General features: G+C 37.5%; 1 long non-coding RNA gene across 1 annotated transcript in view; it reads right to left on the bottom strand.

Moving 5' to 3' along the window:
* Nucleotides 1-2387: 2387 nt before the first annotated feature.
* LOC141580053 (uncharacterized) overlaps nt 2388-21236 on the bottom strand; it is a 129146-nt gene continuing 110297 nt past the window's right edge. Inside the window, exons 4-5 of the long non-coding RNA XR_012512047.1 lie at nt 10142-10254; nt 2388-2993 (exon numbers count right to left, since the gene is read on the bottom strand). This is a non-coding gene — a long non-coding RNA (uncharacterized LOC141580053). The remainder of the gene's footprint in view (nt 2994-10141; nt 10255-21236) is intronic.

The following is a 21236-nucleotide window of genomic DNA, read 5'->3' as shown; positions in this document are numbered from 1 at the left end:
TAGTTCCTTAATAATATACATCATTCTGGTGGAGTGGGGCTCAGTTCGAATAGCTGACTCATATCCTCCCTGATGTGGGTGTTAATAGTCAAGTGTTCTGAGTTTTAAATTATAATCCATATTTTTAATATTGGATGGAGGGGAGAAGTAAAGAAAGACACCCTTAACATAACACAAAAGGCTGAAATCATAAAATAAAAGATCATGGCAATAAACACATAAAATATCAAACTTCTATATATCAAAAACAGTAGAAACAAATATGACTGATAACAGAAAGCATTTGAGTGCACAGCATTACAATACACTTAAAAATACAAAGAGCTTTCATAAATTAAAAAAAAAAGGTGACAAGGAGGTACAGGACCTCTTCAAGAACTACAAACGACTGCTCAAGGAAATAAGAGAAGACAAACAGATGGAAAAACATTCCATGCTCATGGTTAGGAAAAATCAATATTGTGAAAATGGCCATACTACCCAAAGTAATTTATAGATTTGATTGTATCTCCATCAAACTACCAATGATCTTCTTCACAGAACTGGAAAAAAACACTTTAAACTTCATATGGAACCAAAAAAGAGCCTGCATAGCCAAGACAATCCTAAGCAAAAAGAACAAAGCTGGCAGTATCATGCTGCCTGACTTCAAGCTATACTACAAGGCAACAGTAATCAAAACAGCATGGAACTGGTATCAAAACAGAGACATAGACCAATGGAACAGAACAGAGGCCTCTGGAGCAACACCACACATCTACAACCAAATGATCTTTGACAAACCTGATGAAAACAACTAATGGGGAAAGGATCCCCTGTTTAATAAATGGTGTTGGAAAAATTGGCTAGAAATGTGCAGAAAGCAGAAACTGGACCCCTTCCTGACACCTTCCACTAAAATTAACTCCAAATGGATTAAGGACTTAAATGTAAGACCTAATACCATAAAAACCCTAGAGGAAAACCTAGGCAAAACCATTCAGGACATAGGCATAGGCAAGGACTTCATGACTAAAACACTAAAAGCAATGGCAACAAAAGCCCAAATAGACGAATGGGATGCAATTAAACTTCAGAGCTTCTCTACAGCAAAAGAAACAATCATTAGAGTGAACCAGCAATCAACAGAATGGGAAAAAATCTTTGCAATCTACCCATCTGACAAAGGGCTAATATCCAGAATCTACAAAGAACTAAATCAGATTTACAAGAAAAAAAAAAAAAACCAGAAAACCTATCTAAAAGTGGGCAAAGGATATGAACAGACACTTTTCAAAAGAAGACATATATGAAGCCAGCAAACATGAAAAAATGCTCATCATCACTGGTCATTAGAGAAATGCAAATCAAAACCACATTGAGATACCATTTCATGCCAGTTAGAATGGCAATCATTAAAAAATCCAGAAACAACAGATGCTGGAGAAGATGTGGAGAAGTGGGATCACTTTTACACTGTTGATGGGAGTGTAAATTAGTTCAACCATTGTGGAAGACAGTGTAGCACTTCCTCAAGGATCTAGAAATAGAAATTCCATTTGACCCAGCAATCCCACTACTGGGTATATACCCAAAGTACTATAAATCGTTCTATTATAAAGACATACGCACATGCATGTTCATTGTGGCACTGTTTACAATAGCAAAGACCCGTAACCCACCCAAATGCCCATCAATGATAAACTGGACAAAGAAAATGTGGCACATATACACCATGTAATACTATGCAGTCATAAAAAACCATGAGTTTGTGTCCTTTGTAGGGACATGGATGAACCTGGAAACCATCATTCTCAACAAACTGACACAGGAACAGAAAATCAAATTCCACATGTTCCCACTCATAGGTGGGTGTTAAACAATGAAAACGCTTGGACACAGAGAGGGGAATATCACACACTGGGGTCCGTTGGAGAGGGCTATGGGAGGGATAGTGGGAGGGAGGGTGGGGGAGGAATAACATGGGGAGAAATGTCAGGTATAGGTAATGGAGGATGGTGGGAATGGGCCACCTTGCCATGAATGTACCGATGCAACAATCTTACATGATCTGCACATGTACCCCAGAATCTAAAGTACAATAAATTTTTAAAAAAGAAAAAGATGAATATGCTAACAGAGAAATAAGCAAAGAAGATAGTTCACAAAAAGAAGTACACAACAATCATATGAAAAAATTATACTCATTAGTAATTAAGTAGTAACAGTTAATGCAATGAGACATCATTTTCACCTAAGTTTGCAGACACGGAAAACAAAGGTAACGCCCATGCTGGTGAAGATGCAGGCGAATGGGCACATTCATTCATTGTATCTGAGAAGGTAACAGATATAAGCAATTTGGAAGACAATTAAATGTACCCATGGTATATCTCACAATTCCTTTTACTAAACAAAAATAGGGGCATATCAATATTCATCATCATAGATGTTCATTATTTTATTGTCAATATCATAATACATTGGAAACAACATATATATTTTTAAAAACCCAATAGCTTACATAAATTATGGTATATGCATTTAACAGACTTCTATTAGCTTTTAAATATTGCATGAAATAGAATATTTAATGGCATGGAAATATGTTCACAGCATTATGTTATCTTAATTAGTAAAACTTAAAATTGCATGTAGGATATGCAGCTACTTTTTGTTTAAAATTTGGGAGTGAGTATAGTTAAAAAATTGTGTCATTTCTGAGTTCCTGTCAGATACTTTACAGACATTATTACAAATTTATACAAGAGTTTAAAATAGCTACTGATGTCCTTACAAATAAGATTTAAAGAGTTTTAGAGAGTCACTCATACACATCACTAAGTATTGGAGCTATTGTCTAATCCAGGAATTCCAGGTGTGTCTGTCCTCAAAGCTCTGTTCCTTCCACTCACCTATCCCCCTGCTCTGTGCAGTTTCTGAGCCCCCCTAAGCCTTTCTCCTCTTCATGAAGCTTCCTGTTGCCACCGGCTAGCAAAATTATTTAATCCATTCTGAAATGTATACTAAGAAAGTAATGCAAGCAGAACTGGAGTAAATATTAGCAGAAGTTAAGTAGTAGTTAAAACTTGTAATCCAACTTCATATGTTAACTATATCCTTTTAAATGTATTAGTTTACTTAATCTTTACAATAACCCTATATGGTATGTATTATCATTATCATCCCAATTTTGCAGAGTACGAAATCAAGGCACAGAAGAGTCAAGTAACTCTCTCAGAGTCACACAACCAGCAACTAACAAAGTCAATATTATGAACCCATGGAGTCTGGCTCCAGAAGCTGGGAGCTAAACTATGGCACCAAATCATATAGCTAGTGGGAATGCCACAAAACAGAAAGCAAGTTTTGTTTCTACTGAGAACAAGTAATGGTCAATAATATGGTTGCCAATTTAAATACAAATTAAAACATTTTGAGTCTAAAATATGAAATTAAAACTGCTCTCATAAAGTTAGCAAAATCTTTGATTTAAGCATTTACTTATAAGTCTTCAAAACATAAAAAGTGTTTCATAACAGGGTATGTTCAGTCGTATTATAGTTTAGTGACTTTCAAGACCATAAGATGACTAAGTGATAAGTTGATGTACAGACTCCAAGACAGAGATTTCAACGATGAAAAGAAACATACTTTTTGAAATAAAACCTAATACTTATATTATTTGACAAAAATTAAATAATTTCCATGGAATCAGATTGAATTCTATCAAATAACCAATAGAACCATTTTACCACTAAGATTCAAGCCTATTTTTTCTCTAAAGAACTCCATTCATTTATTTGACTTTCATATTCACTCTCAAATCTGCCAGTTGTTTCAGTAATAATGAATGTCTCAAGATGTTATTCATTACCCAACTTACCATCAGTGCAAACTCTCTCAACTTCCCCCAATGCACACCAATCCTACTGATACTCACTCTCATCTTATTTTTCCATTCTGCTAAAATGGATGCTTCCCTAATCTGAGCAAAAGCTTTTCCCTTCACATGCACTCTGAATCTCATTCTTTCTTACTTTCACAAGATCTTTGCTCTATTGGTCATCTCATTTAACTCTTACTATCTATCTCTCCCTGTGTTCTGGATTGTTCTCTTTAGCCTCCAAACATCACGTATAACTTTATCATTAAAAACACAAACAAACAAAAAATACATTCCCTTCCTTAACCTTATAACCTCCTCTAACCATCAACGTTTTTTCTGCTTTCTTTTACTGCCAAAATTAACAAAAGAATTATCTATATACATTGTCTAAACACTGTTGAATTACCCTACCTATGATTATACTTTTAAGCCCAATGGGTTTCTGGGGTTTGGGGTTTTTGTTTGTTTGTTTTGGGTTTGTTTTTTGTTGTTGTTTTGTTTTGTTTTGTTTTGTTTTGTTTTGTTTTGTTTTGTTTTGTTTTCCCGGAGATCAGGTCTTGGTAAGTTGCTTAGGCTGGTCTTGAAAACGGAGGCTCAAGCAATCCGCTCATCTCAGTCCCCTGAGAAGCTGGGGCTATCAGCACATGCAACAGTGCCCAGCTGAACATGTTTTTTAAATAATTTCTGATTTCTGGTGCCCAGATGCAGGCACAGGCATGTTCAATAGTCAATGTCATCATTGGTTCATCTGGGGCTCTCTTCCAGTTGATTTTATTTATTTTATTGTTTAATGATCATTAATCGACGTCTATTAATTCATCACCAAATCAAATAACTAGAATTCACAACCACACATTTATTCCTTCTCTTTCCTATCCACCTGTCCCCCTGCATCCATATGAGGTAAACATTCTCCTAAATTTTGTATTTATTATCTTCTTGACTATTAAAAAGTTTTAAATACAATCTCCCAGGGAAATAATATCTATTTAGTTTTAGTTCTTTTTAAAGTCATTTTAAGGAGTGCCATGCAGAATGGACCATTCTGGCACTTGATTTTTTTTTTCACTTAATATTCGTTCATATTGTTGAATATTGCTCTAGGTCATTCCTTTTCAGTGCTATAGATTCGTCTGTTGTGTGAACATACCCAATTTTATCCAGCTGCCTCGGAACATGGTATGCCAATGGTGCTGCTATAATCATACTTGTATATGTCCCCTGGGAGGGCTTATGAGCATAAATTCCTCTAGGGATTATCATTAGGACTGAATCGTTCAGTTCTGACAACTGATGTATTCCCTAGCTTTTCTAGATATGGCCAATTGCTTTTCAAATTAATAATAGCAATTTACACTGCCACCAACATTTGGAACTGTTACATTTCTTCAATTTTGCTAATCAAGTGGGTGTGAAATAGTATCTTATTTAGTCTTGGTTTGCACCTTTCTGATTACCAATGAGGTTAAGCATCTCTTTGCTGGTTTTTGGTCATGTGGGCTTCTTCTGTTAGATGACGTGTCATTCAGCAAGGGTTCTTAAATAATGGCTTTTCTTTCATCATGGAGTCAGAAATTTTTGTAGATTCTTAATGTTTATCATTTTATTTTTACATGTGCTTCAAATATTTTTCTCAATTTGTATTTTTTTCACTTTCACTAAAATGTCTAGTAATGAACACAAATATTTTGACTTTAGTGTTCAAATTTATCCATTTTTTAATGTTGAGTGTTTTTCTATGCCAAGATAAATAAGATATTTATTGTATTTTAACTAGCATTACTGTGGTCTAAGAGATTAAATATCTTAGGTTTTTCTGACATAAAGTATTTTGCAATATGTTCAATTACATTAAAGATTTGGTTTTAAATTTTATGTCCTTAATCTAATTATGTGGAGTTGATTTGTTTGTATGGCATGACGTAGGAATCCAGTTTCTTTTTTTTTTTTTAACAAGATAACCATTTTTGCTAGCTTAATTAATTGAAAATGTGCTCCTTTCTCCTTTAAACTGTACTGCCACCTCTGTTATTTATTGAAGTTCCATTCATACTTGGATTGATTTCTGCACACTCTAGCCCACTGGTCAATTTGTTTTTTCTGTACTCAAATAACATTTTAAAGTAAGTCTCCAAATCTTGTAAGACAAGTTTTATTTTCCTGTTTTCTTTACTCCTTACTTTCAAGTGCCTTGGTTATTTTTTGGCCATTTAATTTTCTGTAAAAACTTAAAACTGTCTCATCCATTTCTAACAAAAATTCAGTTGGAATATCAATTGAAATTGAATTGAATCTTTAAATCAAATTGGAAAATTGACATGTGTATGATACCAAGGCTAGCTATAAGCATGGAAGTAAAATTTCATTTATTTCTTTATAAGCATTTTCAATAAAGTTTCATAATTTTTCCACGTAGAGTTTTTCGTGTTTTATGATTTATTTATTCTAAGTATGGTAATTATTATACCTAGTGACTATTTTAGTATAATTTGCTAGTTGTTGACTGTCTTTAGAAATGCAATTGACTTTTGAATATTGAGGCATAATTAATACTAAAGAGAAATATATCCTAACCACAGTTCAATGACTTTTAACAAATATTGTTTTTAATTGCCAAATATATAAAATTTCTTAAATTAGTTTTTATTTTAATTTCTAGCTCTATTATGGGAAAAATATGATGTAAATATACTTGTTCTTGAAATGTATTAAGACATTTTATGGTCAGGTCCATGACAAATTTTTATAAATATTTAATGTATGCTTGAGAAGAATATGCATCCTCTAATTTTTAGATGCAGAATTAAATATATGTCTATTATATCAGCCTTATATTTTGTTGTTCATATATTCTATATTTTAATGACTTTTTTGTCTAGTCCATTTCTTAAATAAGTCTAGAGAATCAGTCCCACCTAAAGGATTTATAATTGTTTGCTTTGTATACATTTCAAGCTACTCATAGTGCATACCTTTTTAGAAATATTTTATCTTACTGATAAGTTGCTTCTACATATCTTTTATGGTTAAGTAGTGAGTCTATAATTATTGTTTTGTCATAAAGTTTATTTTGCTAAAAACTTACATAGTTATAACTGCTTACTTAAGCATTTTCTTGGCCAGGCGCAGTGGCTCACGCCTATAATCTCAGCACTTTGGGAGGCAGAGTGTGGCGGGTCATCTGAGGTCAGGAGTTTGAGACCAGCCCGGCTAACACGGTGAAACCCCTTCTCTACTAAAAATACAAAAATTACCCCGGCATAGTGGCGGGTGCCTGTAATTGCAGCTACTGGGGAGGCTGAGGCAAGAGAATCCCTTGAACCCAGGAGGTGGAGGTTGCAGTGAGCCAAGATCCCACCAGCCTGGGCGACAGAGCAAGACTCCACCTCAAAAAATTTTTTTAAAGATAAGCATTGCCACTTAGAGAGACTGTCATGTAAATGGCATCTTCTAGACTGTGTGTCTGTAAGGTTCCCATGTTCTTATGCTTCATGTGAGTCTTCTATAAACAGGACAGAGTTGGAGTTGGATTTTGTTTTTTATCCAATCTGATGGTCTTTTTTTTTTTCTGACGGAGCCTCACTCTGTCACCAGGCTGGAATGCAGTGGTGTGAACTCAGCTCACTACGACCTCTGCCTCCCGGGTTCAAGTGATTCTTTTACCTCAGCCTCCCGAGTAGCTGGGACTATAGTTGTGTGCCACCACTTCTAGCTAATTTTTTTGTATTTTTAGTAGAGACTGGGTTTTACCATGTTGGCCAGGACGGTCTCGATCTCCTGACCTCCCAACTCTGCCTCCCAATGTGCTGGGATTACAGGCACCAGCCAATGCGGCCAGCCAATAGTCTATTCTTTAACTGGCAGATTTGGTCTATTTGTATTTATTGTGATTATTGATATTTTTTTCTATTATCTTACTTTTTATGGCAAGTATTCTACTTTTTGCTTCTTTTTAATACTTTCTTAAAGTAATGTATATATACAGTATATTATATACATATATGTGTGTGCATATATCCTCTAACTAGTCAAGAATTTTAATATATATTCATGACTTTTGGCCTTCCCCCAGCAGGATTGCCAATCATATTGACACAATATAGAGCTTTAATTCCGTGATATTTTGGATATAGTTCTTTTTTAATTGTTTTATATTTTCTTCTTTTTTTGAGCATTTATGTTAAAACATCTTTTCAATATGAGTTCTTTTTATGGTAAAGCCTTGTATGCCTGAGAATATTTTTATTGCCATCACACGTTTGAATGACAAATGAATTGTAAAATTCTATCTTCAAATTTCTTAAGTATTTTTAAAAATTACTCCATAAATGGCATTCTGCATTTATTGAAAATTCTGATGTCATTTGTGTCATTTATTATTTTCTCTTTGCATATGGTATTCTTAAGTCTCAATATAATGGACCTGTGTGTTAATTTTAAAATATGTATTTATTTAACATTTTAATACATATAAATATTTTTAATACATATTTCCCATGAAATGGTCCTCTAAAGACTATTTCAATCTGTAGCTGTTCTTTCTTTTGAAGATGTCTTTACATTTCTTTAAATATTTTCCTCTCTTCATTTTTATAATTTTTCCTTCAGGCATTCTAAGTATCTAAAAACTGGTACTTCTATTATCCCTGGCATGAACTTTTACATTTTCTACCATTCTAGAAGCATTCTTTCATCTGGTCTTTCAACTACTTCATTCTTTAGCTGTATCTACATCACTATTTATCCCACCGATTAGGTTACTTCAGATCTGATATTTTACATGGCTTTTCAGGGGTGATTTCTTTTCTTGTTTCATGTTGCTAATATATTTCTTTTTCTCAGTTAGGATGTTAAATTAAGAAGTTACAAATTATTGGTCCTTTCGTTGTAACATATCTGCTCCCAGGAGTGTTTGTCAACCAGTTATTCTGCTTTTGAGATGGTTTATTCTTCAGATGTCCTCTACCCAACCCATATATGAAAAGCTAGCCCAAGGCTCCACCCTAAGCCTTCTTTTTGTCTTTCTGTGCATGTTCTCTCCAGACTATCTCATCTCCCCCGTCTGTCTCACAGATATCTCTATCATATGCTATTCCAAACTGTATTACTCATGCTTCCTCCACCCTGCCAAATATTCTACATCATTTTTAACTGTTTGATCATCCAGATAGTTACCCAAGTCTGAAACCTAGAAATCCCCATATACCTTTCTTTTTCTCAAGCCCTATAGCCAATTCATTACCAGATTGTATCAGTTCCATCTTCAAAATGTATCTTGCTTTTGCATCCCTGCCTCATTTACGCTGCCACAACCTCAGTGTGAGCAGCCATTGTTTAAATCCTGGTCTACTTTAGGTAGTCTATCTGTTTCCACCCTTAACCCCATGCAACTCATTTGGCCACTTTGCTTTATAGCAACATACATTTTCACAGAGGAACAAACACATACACACACACAGAACTTAAAATCCTCTAGTAACTTTTCTCTGCATTCAGTAAAATATGTTCATAAAATCACATCTCTTTACCAAGGCCTACAAAGTCACATGATTCAGCTCCTGCCTATCTCTCTAACCTAATGCATACTACCACCTCTTCATGTGTGCTCCAGACACACTGATCTTCTTTTAGTCCCAAGAACATGCTACAGCCCCTCTCAAAGTCAGAGGACTTCGTACAGATGCTCCTTCTGACCAAGTTGATCTTATATCCTCCTCTCTGCTTTGCTACCTCTTTCTCATTCTTTAGGTCTCAGCCTCAATGTCACCCCTCAGAGGGGTGTCCCACATCTTCCCTAACTGAATTCCTTTTATCTTAATCTCTACCTTAGCCTCTTGCCTATTTCCTTCACAGCACATATTATATTGAGTAATTATTTCATATGACTGTTCACAACATTTAGTTTTTCTCCCCTTTTAGGATTTAAACTCCATGAAGCAGAGATTTTATCCTGATAAGCAATTAGTATTTGTTGGATGAATTGTCAGATCATCCTGGAGACTATGAAGGCATGAGGTACCAAATTTCTACAGCGCCACTAATAATGCCATGAAGAAAATCACCTAACCCACTCTGAAATAAATTACAGCATTATTAACAACATGCTTGTCATTTGTCTTTCTTTTCAGGCTTTATTTTTCCATGATTTCGTTCTCCCACAAAACACCCTCTAAGGTACTAATTTGAACATTTTATTACATCAAAACATGAGTTTCTCTAATGAAAATTTTAGCAAGGACTACCATAGATGTTTGATATACATATTTTTCTTACTTGAATAATAGCAACCACATGTTGACACAGCTATTAAGGAAAAAGAGGTTTTTCCAGCAGCTGTTGACTTCATCAATTCCTCTCTGCAATGAGTCACTCAAACATCCACAGAGCTAGAAAAGTTAAAAAAAAAAAAAGTTGCAACTACCGAAGTAGGGATTTTTTAATTGTGATGAGAGAGGAGTGGGGAGAGTTAAACATGGAGAAAGTGAATAAAATCAACTAGAAAGAGAGATGTGATGCTAGAGAAAGTTGAATAATTTGTGTGTCAAAAGGATAAAACTGTGTACTTTAACAACACAAGTGAAAAACGTGAAAACTGGCATAAAGGGTGGGGTATTTGCAAAGGAAAAAAGGCAGTTGTTTTTTTATTAAAAAAAAAAAAAAAAAAAAAAAAAAAAAAACAGCAAGAGCTGCCAGTCTGAGCCACCTTATGAATGGCCAAGAAAGAAACCTACTCCTCTCCTTCAGTTGTATTAATATAATGTCAACTATTAATGAGATAATAACTATCCCAGGCACCAGTCAACATTCTTTCGAGAGGATATTTCTTAAATCCCCCATCACATTGCACAACCTCTTGGAAAAGGTGAGATTTAATTACCTGCCAACTCTGAGACAGAAAATTCTGTTGACTGCACAACACAAGTAAGCAGTCAGTAAAGCACATAGCATAATATGCACATTGATTAAGATAAATTGGTTTCAGAGTGACTTTGCATGTTTACAATGATTGTGTTTTTCGCCTCATTGCCTTTCATATTGCCTGCTAAACAATAATAGCCTCCATTTATTGAACACATACCACACATCAGGCAATGTGCTAAGCATTTTGCAAATATTACTGACAACATTCCTAAGTACTATGTATTGTAATCTAGGTTACGTAGATACTATTGCTCTGTTTTAGAGATCAAGAAACAGAAGCTTAGAATGGTTAAATAACCAATTCCAGGTCATACAATGAATTTAATACTTAACACTATTAGCTTTAAAGCTGTTCTTTGTAGGGAAACTCACTATGTGCTTGGGAGAAAGTGCCTAAGTGTGACACTATTTGACAATATTACAATAGCACTGCGTATCATCAGTGGGGAAAAAAAAGAAGAGCAAATGATTAAAAGCCATGCATATAATGTATTCTCTAGTCTAAGTTTCTGTTAACATACTGTTTATGTTATTCCTTCAACAGGCATTTATGGAGCACCTATTTGGTATTGCAGGGATTGACAAGATAAGCAAGACAAAGGTCTTTGTCTTCACGGGAGCTCCATGAAGCACCTATATAGTCAACTCCAAGATGAAATTAATATTTTGGTTTTTTTCTGTTGAGAAAATAACTTTTGGTAAAATAAAAATTATTGACAATCAATTATACAGTTTAATAAAGTGGCTTTAAAATTGTGCCTTATACTGTTAACAATAGCAAAGACCTGAAACAAACCCAAATGCCCATTGATGATAGACCAGAAAAGAATAATGTGGCACATATACACCATGGACTACTATGCAGCCATAAAACAACGATGAGTTCGTGTCCTTTGTAGGGACATGGATGAATCTGGAAACCATCATTCTCAGCAGACTGACACAAAAACAGAAAATCAAATACTGCATGTTCTCACTGATAGGTGGGTGTTGAACAATGAAAACACATGGACACAGGGAGGGGAGCATCACATAGTGGGGGGAGCTAGGGGGCACACAGCAGGGGGTGAGGATGTTTGGGAGAGATAACATGGGGAGAAATACCAGATATAGGTGATGGGGGAATTAAGGCAGCAAACCACCTTACCATATATGTACCTGCACAACAATCCTGCATGATCTGCACATGTACCCCAGAACCTAAAGTACAATTTTTAAAAACTGTGCCTTATAGAATTCAGAGGTATTGACCAGCTCCCCCAAGATGAAAGAGGTGGATTAGGGAAAGGAATCAGTGGAATAGTGTCTACCACTTTCCCTCAAACACACAAGTTCTGTTTTAATTTATTTTAATATTAATTTTCAGCATAACATTTTGTTGGACTAAGTAGTTCCATCACAAAGAAAACTTAAAAACCTTTGATTGACTTTGTGGATTAAATACATACTTTATACCAACTTAGATCTTAATTGAAATGTTGGTGCTTGCTTTTATAATTGTCACTAAAATGTGTTCTAATAATAACTTTTGAAGATGCAGGCTTCACAGAGTGGATGACCAAACACAGAAAGTATCTATCAGAACCATGAGTAAATACCAATTAAAATATATGATGGCCTTGTAAATTTTCATACTCTTGTTCCAACAGAAATGAAAAATTACTTGAATGGGATGAGAAAAAGTGGTAGCGTCATTGAAATTTCAGAGGAAGAGATGAGTTTAATGGTGAGGTTACTGGCATTGGAACAAATATCAGGGATAATGTCAAATATTACTTAGTCACATTACAAGTAAAATATCAGCCTTCAGTATTTACTATATCTTCAGTATCAAAATACAGCCTTCAGTATCCAGTACCTTGGACTAGAACAGTTTCTTTAGATCTTATTTCTCTTTCAAGCTTCAACCTTAAATAATAGGCCATTGTGTAGCAGAAAAAAACTTTGAACTTAGAAGTAGAAATCTATAATCAAATTCTCTGCCAACTTGAAAATCTGCTGTGTGACCCCCATAGCTGACTGCATTCTCTAAACCAGCACCTGTAACATTTCCTACCTCATTAGAGTGTGGTGTGAATGAAAATGTAAAGAATGCTTAAAACAGAGCCAGACCTTGTGTAAATTAGAAAGTTTCAGGTAGCCACTCATTCCATCACACTGTCTCACTCTTTCTCATGCCCCAGGGTTACTTATCTGCTTTTCTTAATACACCCGAGCCTTTCTATTGCATCTCTCTGTAGACCAGAATTATTCTTGTGTTTGGGTCAATATGGATTGAGTCAAAAATTTTTAAGATTTACCTGACCTTTTACTTCAAGGATCCTTCATCCTCTGGCTTCCATTTTTTGTATTTCTATATGCATGGATTCAAGGGAGACATCTAATTGGCTCAGGCTAGACCCAGATTAACTCCTCCTACATTTGCTGTCTATCCTGGTCCAATCAGTGGCAGCTAAGGGAGCTCAGTCACCTTGTTAGAAGTTTGCCCAGTCAAGGGGCTATGGAAGGAAGAGGAAGTTAATCAGAGACAGGGTTGTGACAGGCAGACCAACAAACATGTCTATTTACAATCTAACTACTCATAAAACTCCAATCCCCCAAATTCTCCCACATATGTATGCTCTTGTATTTCCAAGAGATAGGAAGGGAGGCATGCTCATAACCCCATTTTACAGATGGAAAGAATAAAGCACCAGGGATACTGGTCTCTCCATTAGGGTCATTTAATGAGCCTAGGGTCACTTAACAGACACTGGTGGAACAAGAAATAAATCCAGATTGAGAGCTTAGACTGCCTGGTCTCCCTTTAACAATTAAGACTGCAAAAATTTCAAACCATATCACATGTACAATAAATGCTATATCTGAATCAATTGTAGAGACAAAGACAGAGACACAGGGAAAAGACAGATCTATCCAAGGTCACTGAAGTGAGGAAATAAACCAGCTGCTTAAAATAGACTTCTGTCTCAGCAGCATTGTGCTTTCACTCCTGGGCAACTTCCTGCCTATACAGTAGCATTAATGCCAGCAAGGAAGGAACCTAAGGGTTAAATCCTTGGCCCCAGCCCCAGATAGCAATAGAGAACCCCACCCCCTTAGTTCAGTCAATACATAATGTCCTTTTCATCCAAGTTTCAGAAAACACAGTTAATATACAGCCACTGCTCACAAATTCAATGAGTTATCTTACTGTAAAGGGCATCACTATTTCATTATCTTTGCAATTTACATGAAATGTGCTAAATGTAGAAGAGATACAAAACAGCTGCTGCCAGAAGTTTCAATAAAAGACCACTGCTGGGCACCCGTATAACTGTGGGGTCATTAGGAGACTTAAATGTCTCTTTCACTTTACCCAAGGTATGGGGGAGGCTGCGCTGAGAAACATCCCTGGCATGAGGCTGACTGCCTAACCTGTGATTCGCGTTGCCAGGTAAATTCAGAAGTTGTCACAGTTCTCACCCTGCAGTCCAGGTTCGTTTATAAAATAGAGCTAAGAAAGTCCAGTGCTTTGAGAACATCACTGCAAAATTCTAATAATTACTTATTACATGATACGGTTGTTAAAGTCTGTTCTGTGTTATTCAGATGAGATTGGGCACGTTCAGGATGTTATGGCCATAGACTTTTCTGTGTTATTCAAAAAGCAAGGCATGTACATTGATAGAGAAGACAGAAGAAATATGTATAACTGTGTTTTCCTCTTGTAACTTTCCCGGGAAAAATTATGCCGGCCCCTAAGGCCATAAGGCACTTTTTTCTTGTTTCCCTTGAACTGTAACTACTAGGTTTTGAGACCAATTTTTAGCTTTCATTGTATCCATAGGATTTAGCATAGTGACTGGCATAAGAAAAATCTGCTAAACTAAAACTGATACCCTATTATAGAATGTACCATGATAGATTCTAAGTTCTGTAATAGGCATGCAATAATTGTAAGTTCTAAAAATGGAGGGGCCAAATCTAGTCCCTATGTATCCTTACAACTCTGCAGCTCTGCTATCCAACAGAACTTTCTGCAATAAGGGAAATACTTTATTTCTGTTCTAAGAAAAGGGAAGTTCTTAAAGAAATGTTCTTCCTTTAAAAATCTATAAGATTTTAATAAATCTTATAAAATGGCCCAATAAAATTAAGTGGCCAATGGCCCAATAAGAGCCATTGGCCACTTGTGGCAATTGAATGCTTGAAATATGACTGGTGAGAGTGAAAAAATGCATTTCTTATTCAATGTCAATTAATTTCAATTTAAATCATCCATTGTAAGTCAAGGCTACTGTGTCGGACCGAGCAGCACTGGAGGCCAAGTGTGGGGGCTCATGCTCATAATCCCAACATTTTGGGAGGCCAAGGCAGGAGGATCACTTGAGCCCAAGATTTCAAGACCAGCCTGGACAATGTAGAAAGACCAAGTTGCTAGAAAAAATAAAGATAAATTATCCAAGCGTAGTGGCACAGACCTCTGGAGGATCACCTGAGCCTGGGAGGTTGAGACTACAGTGAGCCATGATCGCACTACTGCACGCTAGTATGGGAAAGAGTGAGACTCCATATCAAAAAAAAAAAAAAAAAAAAAAAAAAAAAAGGGTAGCATTGGACACTAGGATGATGCTTGGCATTCAGTAGTTGCTATTTAAATGTTTTTAAATGAATCAATGACTACACATACCTAATCCCTCCACAAACCTACATCCTGCCAAACTGCTCTCAGCTGCAGAGTGCTGGGAGTATGTAATAGGTACTTGGCCAAGTTGAGGTTAAACATAAAGTCTACAGGAAAAGAGAATTTGGTCATTCATTGGATACTGTGAGGAAAATCTTTCATGGCTAATTTGGAAGATGTACTTCAAAGTAACCACTTAAGATTAAGTCATCCATAAGCCATATTTTTGCTCCACATCTACAGCTTAGGGCAGAGTGGTTAAGTGGAAAAGAAATGAACTTGGGTACTAGTTACACTCAACTGTCGACTAACTGATTAGCTTTGAGGCTCAATTAACATGAAAAGTGCTTGACTTTTCTTAGTGGCAAAAAGGAGAGATCCTATGTGTCATGCTTCCTTCCCAGAATGTTGTCAAGAACAAATGAGATCACTTGCATGAAAACATCTAATGCTAAGCAAATACCAATTATTATTAAAATATGTTACTCACTTTGAATTATTTTAAATAACTATTATCATAGTAACAGTGCTTGTGTTATTAACAAATAATTGAATATATGTTTCCTTGCACAGTTAAAGACATACATATGCCCAAGAAAAGGCAAATGATTTTCTTCCACTTTAAGATTTCCATTTCTTTTCTCTGCATTTCATATCTCAGAAGGTTACATCTCGCTTACTTGGTAGTTTCAGGTGACAATTCTACAACGATTCCTCTTACCTATCTCATTGAAGAATAAGGCTGCCAGCAAAAGTAGATTACATTGTAGGGAGTGTGTTTATAGCTAGTATTGGCATGTTATTTTTTCAGCCACCACTCCAAGGAGACGAGTTCACACTGTGTTTCTAAATTACTTCTTGAAGAGTGATTACATGGGTTTCTTTCAGAAATGGAGGGAAGGGAAAAAGTAAGACCACGGAGTAATTTGGAAAGCATCCAAGATTGGTAAGACACCAAAAGTAGGGGCGCTCCACAGCACTAGGAGCCTGTGCTCTGATCCCTTGCAGCATCCCAAGATGTGACAGGACCTCGGCAGGAAACAGCCACTTCGACTTCCTAAAGAGGCTGGACCACGAGCACTGGGCTCCTAGGCTTGGCAATGATGCTAGAGCCCCACAGTGGCAGCTCCAGCAGAGCCTCCACCCTTAAGGAATAGTATAGCTTTGAACACTGAGCATGTCAGCTATGATCTTAGGGGACTAAGTAACAGGGCATTCACTTGGCACCAAGAAGGACATTGTCAAGACAATGCTTGACCTTTCCACAGTGAGGCTGATTGGAGGCTTGGAGCATATTAAATTTCTTTAGAGAAAGGAAAGAAATGTAACATTACTCACATCCTGTGTTTGAAAGAAAAATCATCCTGTCCACTCCATAGCTGTGTAGGGCTGCCTTCCATGCCACATTTTTTACACAGATCTTAGGGAGGTCGGTGTGACTTTGTGACTCACCCTTCACCACAGCCCTCAACGCCATAGAACTGTTAGAGCTGACTAGGAGACAAGCCTGGTAACACTCACAGGGCTGTCTTCAAAAACCAGCGTTTCTCCTTAACCAACTCTCAAGCAATTGTCTCCGACCAAGTGAATGCACCTGACTTAAGCAAATTTGGCTGTTCATGAGTTTTAGCTTACTCTGGCAGATATTGATCACCACCAGCAGCTAGGAACATGTGAGAACTATAATCCTCCCCAACAATCTCATTACTGGGTGATGACTTATATTGAAAGCACATTTGAAACCAAAAATGCCACATGTTCAAATGCTCAAATCAACTAGCTAACCTGACACAATAACCGTAGTGAAATCCCAGGTAACAACATCCACGAAAGGGCCACTCAAGGTAGATGTGTCAGTATTTTGGTGAAAGATTCAGCTAAACTTCTAATCAGAAGTCAAGCCACAGGATTCTCTGTTGAGCTATTGAATGAAGCCCTGGTCTGAGAATGGCCCTGTGAAGAGGGTAGGCTGTGGAGCTCTCTCCAGATTCTTACTCCCTGATGTTCATAGGAAGGAATTGCCTATACAATATTTCCAGCATATTCACATATCTTAATCACCACTCAACTCACCCATGAAAACTTCTTTTAGCATCCCCTATGCTAGCTAACAGGCCTTTTTGTGTTCACTGGAGATCAAGCTATAATAGGATGGATGATTAGGATCGTTCACATGCCACCTGAAGATCTTTGAGTGTGAATTTCCTAGCCAACTATTTCAAATGTTAACACTCTACCACTAAGGTGTCCTCTAAAACACAAACACACATTTCTCTCTTAGTGCTAAAGGATATAAAATAATTTACTTGAAAATATTATAATACTGTTTTCAGAGGAGTTCTCTCTCTAAATGGCTGACAGGTTTCAACTCTTGCCTTTTGTCAGATACAGGGCTTAACCTTAGAGTTCAGTGTATTCCTTCATTGTCTTTCATCTAAGTGTGCCAAACAAGCCTCTGGTGAACCCACAGACCCAGCTGCAGATAAGCACACATGTGTGAAATTGTAGTGCACACAGTGCTTATGCATAGCCTGCTTCTGGTCTTCCCAGCCAGCCAAAGTACACAGGAGCCATTCTTAAAAGCAAATGCAAACCCAGCAGTGCTGTTTCAAACTTTCAAGATCCTCCCATCTTCTAGTTACTTGTTGCACCGTTTGACCCCACAGTGTTTCTACTCCCTGGAATGGGGGTACCTGGAGAAATAACACACATGGGGCCTAAACACCCTAGTTCCTGCAATGTATTGAATTTTTTCTTTCTTTTAGAAGCAGAGGATGGCAATAAATTGTGTTTCTAACAGCAAAAATCACTGCATAGCTATCAGCCCTATGCAGTGATAGCTGTGAAGGAAAAATAATAGTTTTGCAAATCTCTTCTTTGAACATTCTTTAAGAACCCTGTTTTGCAGGCCTGTTGTGTCTCCTTCATCTAGTGTTGCTCAAACTGTGAGTGCTGATCTAGTGTCTTAGTCTGTTTGAATTGCTATAACAAAAATATGATTCACTTATAAACAGCAGACATTCACTTCTCACAGCTCTGGAGGCTGGGGTCCAAGATCAAGGCAGCAGATTCAGTGTCTGGTGATGGGCCTCTTCGTAGAGGGTAGTCTCTGCTGTGTCCTCATGTGGTAGAAAGGGGTACAAGAGAGTTCTCACAGGCCATTAAGGACACTAATCCCATTTAGGAGAGCTCTACCCTCATGACCTAATCTCCTCCCAAAGTCCCCACCTCTTAATATCATCACCTTGGGGGTTAGGAGTTCAGCATATGAATCTAAGGAAGATACAAACATTTAGCCCATAGCACCTATTCTAGAACTGTGAAATTGGCTTTCTTGTATTAACAAAGATATAACTGAGTAGAATGAAAAAGAAGAAAAGAGAGGAGAAGAGAAATAAACATATAGATCACAGAGAGCAAAGGTAATCAGATAAGTTTAATAAGACATTTCACTAAAGAGTGTGTATAGTGAGTTTCAATGTAAAGTATATTTTTTAGTAAAATGAAATATTTAAAAATGTATAAACCACTACCACAATTGATTTGAAGATAAATTTCTTTGGGTCTCAAGTAAAGTAAAAGAAAGTTCTAATACAAAATTTCTCTATTTTTTTTTAACTTTTAAGTTCAGGGTTACAAATGCAGGTTTGTTACATTGGTAAACTTGTGTCATGAGGGTGTGTTTTACAGGTTATTTCATGACCCAGGTCTTAAGCCTAGTACCCACTGGTTATTTTTCCCGATCTTCCCCCTCCTCATACCCCCTACCCTCCAAAATGCCCCAGTGTGTGTTGTTCCCCTCTATGTGTCCATGTGTTCTCATCATTTAGCTTCTACTTAAAAGTGAGAAAATGAAGTATTTGGTTTTCTGAAAATTTCCATGTGTCTATCAAGATTAGCTTGGGAGGCAGGTTGAGAGTAAATGTTATCACGATTCCAAAACATCTGCCTGGGGAAACATTATTTTTAAAGTATTAAAAGGACTCTCTCATGCTGCCCAGGCTATTTTCTGGGAAAGTGGCATCCTAGTTAGCATTGTCGCAGAAGCAGACTCTAAGACAAGGATCTGCACACAAGTAGTTAATTTGAGAAGAAAAGGGAGTATCGTCAGCTGGGAATTAGGAAAACAATACAGGGAAGGGAAGGGAAGGGAAGCCGTAAGGTAACTATTAAGTCTGCTACCATGGTCAGCTTATGTATGTGGGAAGACTTGGGGAAACAGCACCTGCCGCAGAATTATCCCACCCAAGGAGCAAGAGAGCAAGTATTTATATCCAAGTGGCAAGCTGGTTGAAGGCTGCTGCCAGGGCAGCAGGTGGAGATGCTGAGTGTTAAATCTCTGGCACTTCTGGCCTACCTGCTCCTGGGCAGAGCAAGGCAGAGAAATTTTCACTGTTCTGGGGAGTCGGGGGAAAGACCCTGGGCCCTACCATGCAGATACTGAAAAGAACAAGAGTGGTAATCAGAGAACACAAGGCATCTGCTCAGGTGACCTGATCCTACAGAGACTCCTCCAAAAGGCTGGGCCATCCCCTACATCCTTGTCCACTCACACTCACCTTGGAGGGAATTCTTTCCTGGACTAAAGGCCCAGGTGTATCTTAAGGTGAAAAGCAGGATAAGTAACGTTGGTGTTGTTTTAGTACTAGTATTTGGTGCAAGTGAAGAGTGGATAGAATTTTCTTGGTTCTTCTAAAACTTCCACCACTTGGTGATAAGAACAAAGTCTGCACAGTTCTAAAACAAAAATTCTAATTTTTAGCAGATTTGAAACCCCTCATGCTAGTTTCCCTGCCTCTAAGCTATTAGCCACATAATCCAGCTTTGCCTGCTTCTTGTCCCTCCCAGATTTAGCAGAGTCTGAAATTCCGCAGGGCCATGAGCTCCTGCAGCTTCCCTCTTCTGGCCTCACTTTCCCTAAAGGGAAGGGGACAGACAACTGCCATTCCCACAAGTTTAGGCCCTTCCTCTCACTCCTGACCCAGGAAGGGAAACTGAGTTGTATCAGTCCTATTCCCTGGGCCCCTGACACCATGACAGGGAAGAAAATTTGCTAATGGTCTCCGATTACTTGGATTCACTGAGCTGAAATGGTCAAATCCAGTGCATCTTCACATCCTGTGCTGGGAAATGGCCCACCTAAGGGAGATGTTACTAACAGATGTGGAGAAATTCCAGAGATCTCCTCGGGGACTGATAGAGCCACACTTCCTTATCAATCATAGAATTACAGTTTCACAGACAGACACGGTGGCTTAAGCCTGTAATCCCAGCACTTTGGGAGTCCAAGGCGAGTAGATCACCTGAGGTTGGGAGTTTGAGACCAGCCTGACCAACATGGAGAACCCCGTCTCTACTAAAAACACAAAATTAGCCAGGCATGCTTGTGCATGCTTGTAATCACAGCTACTCATGAGGCTGAGGCAGGAAAATCACTTGAACCGAGAAGGCGGAGGTTGTAGTGAGCCAAGATTGTGCCATTGCACTCCAGCCTGGGCAATGAGAGCAAAACTCTGTCTCAAAAAACAGATTCACCTGGGGATCACAACTCACAGGTTGCCAAGTTACCTCACCAAGCAAATGTGATAGAATTATCAAAACCGGTTTAGATGTGTGGTGGAATAGGCCACAAAGTTCCTGAGATCTCTCTGGCTTCTCCCCTGTTAGGAACCTGTTTTGGTACAGATCATTTGACCTTCCTATCCTGAAACACTCCCTGGTTCTTCCAAGTAATCCCCAGAAGATTGAACCCTATTCTCCATGTCTTTGCCATGGAGAACC

Source organism: Saimiri boliviensis, chromosome 10 (genome assembly GCF_048565385.1).
Source record: "Saimiri boliviensis isolate mSaiBol1 chromosome 10, mSaiBol1.pri, whole genome shotgun sequence".
NCBI lineage: Eukaryota > Metazoa > Chordata > Mammalia > Primates > Cebidae > Saimiri > Saimiri boliviensis.
The sequence above is the reverse complement of the archived record's forward strand: the minus strand, read 5'-3'. Positions and strand labels throughout refer to the sequence as shown.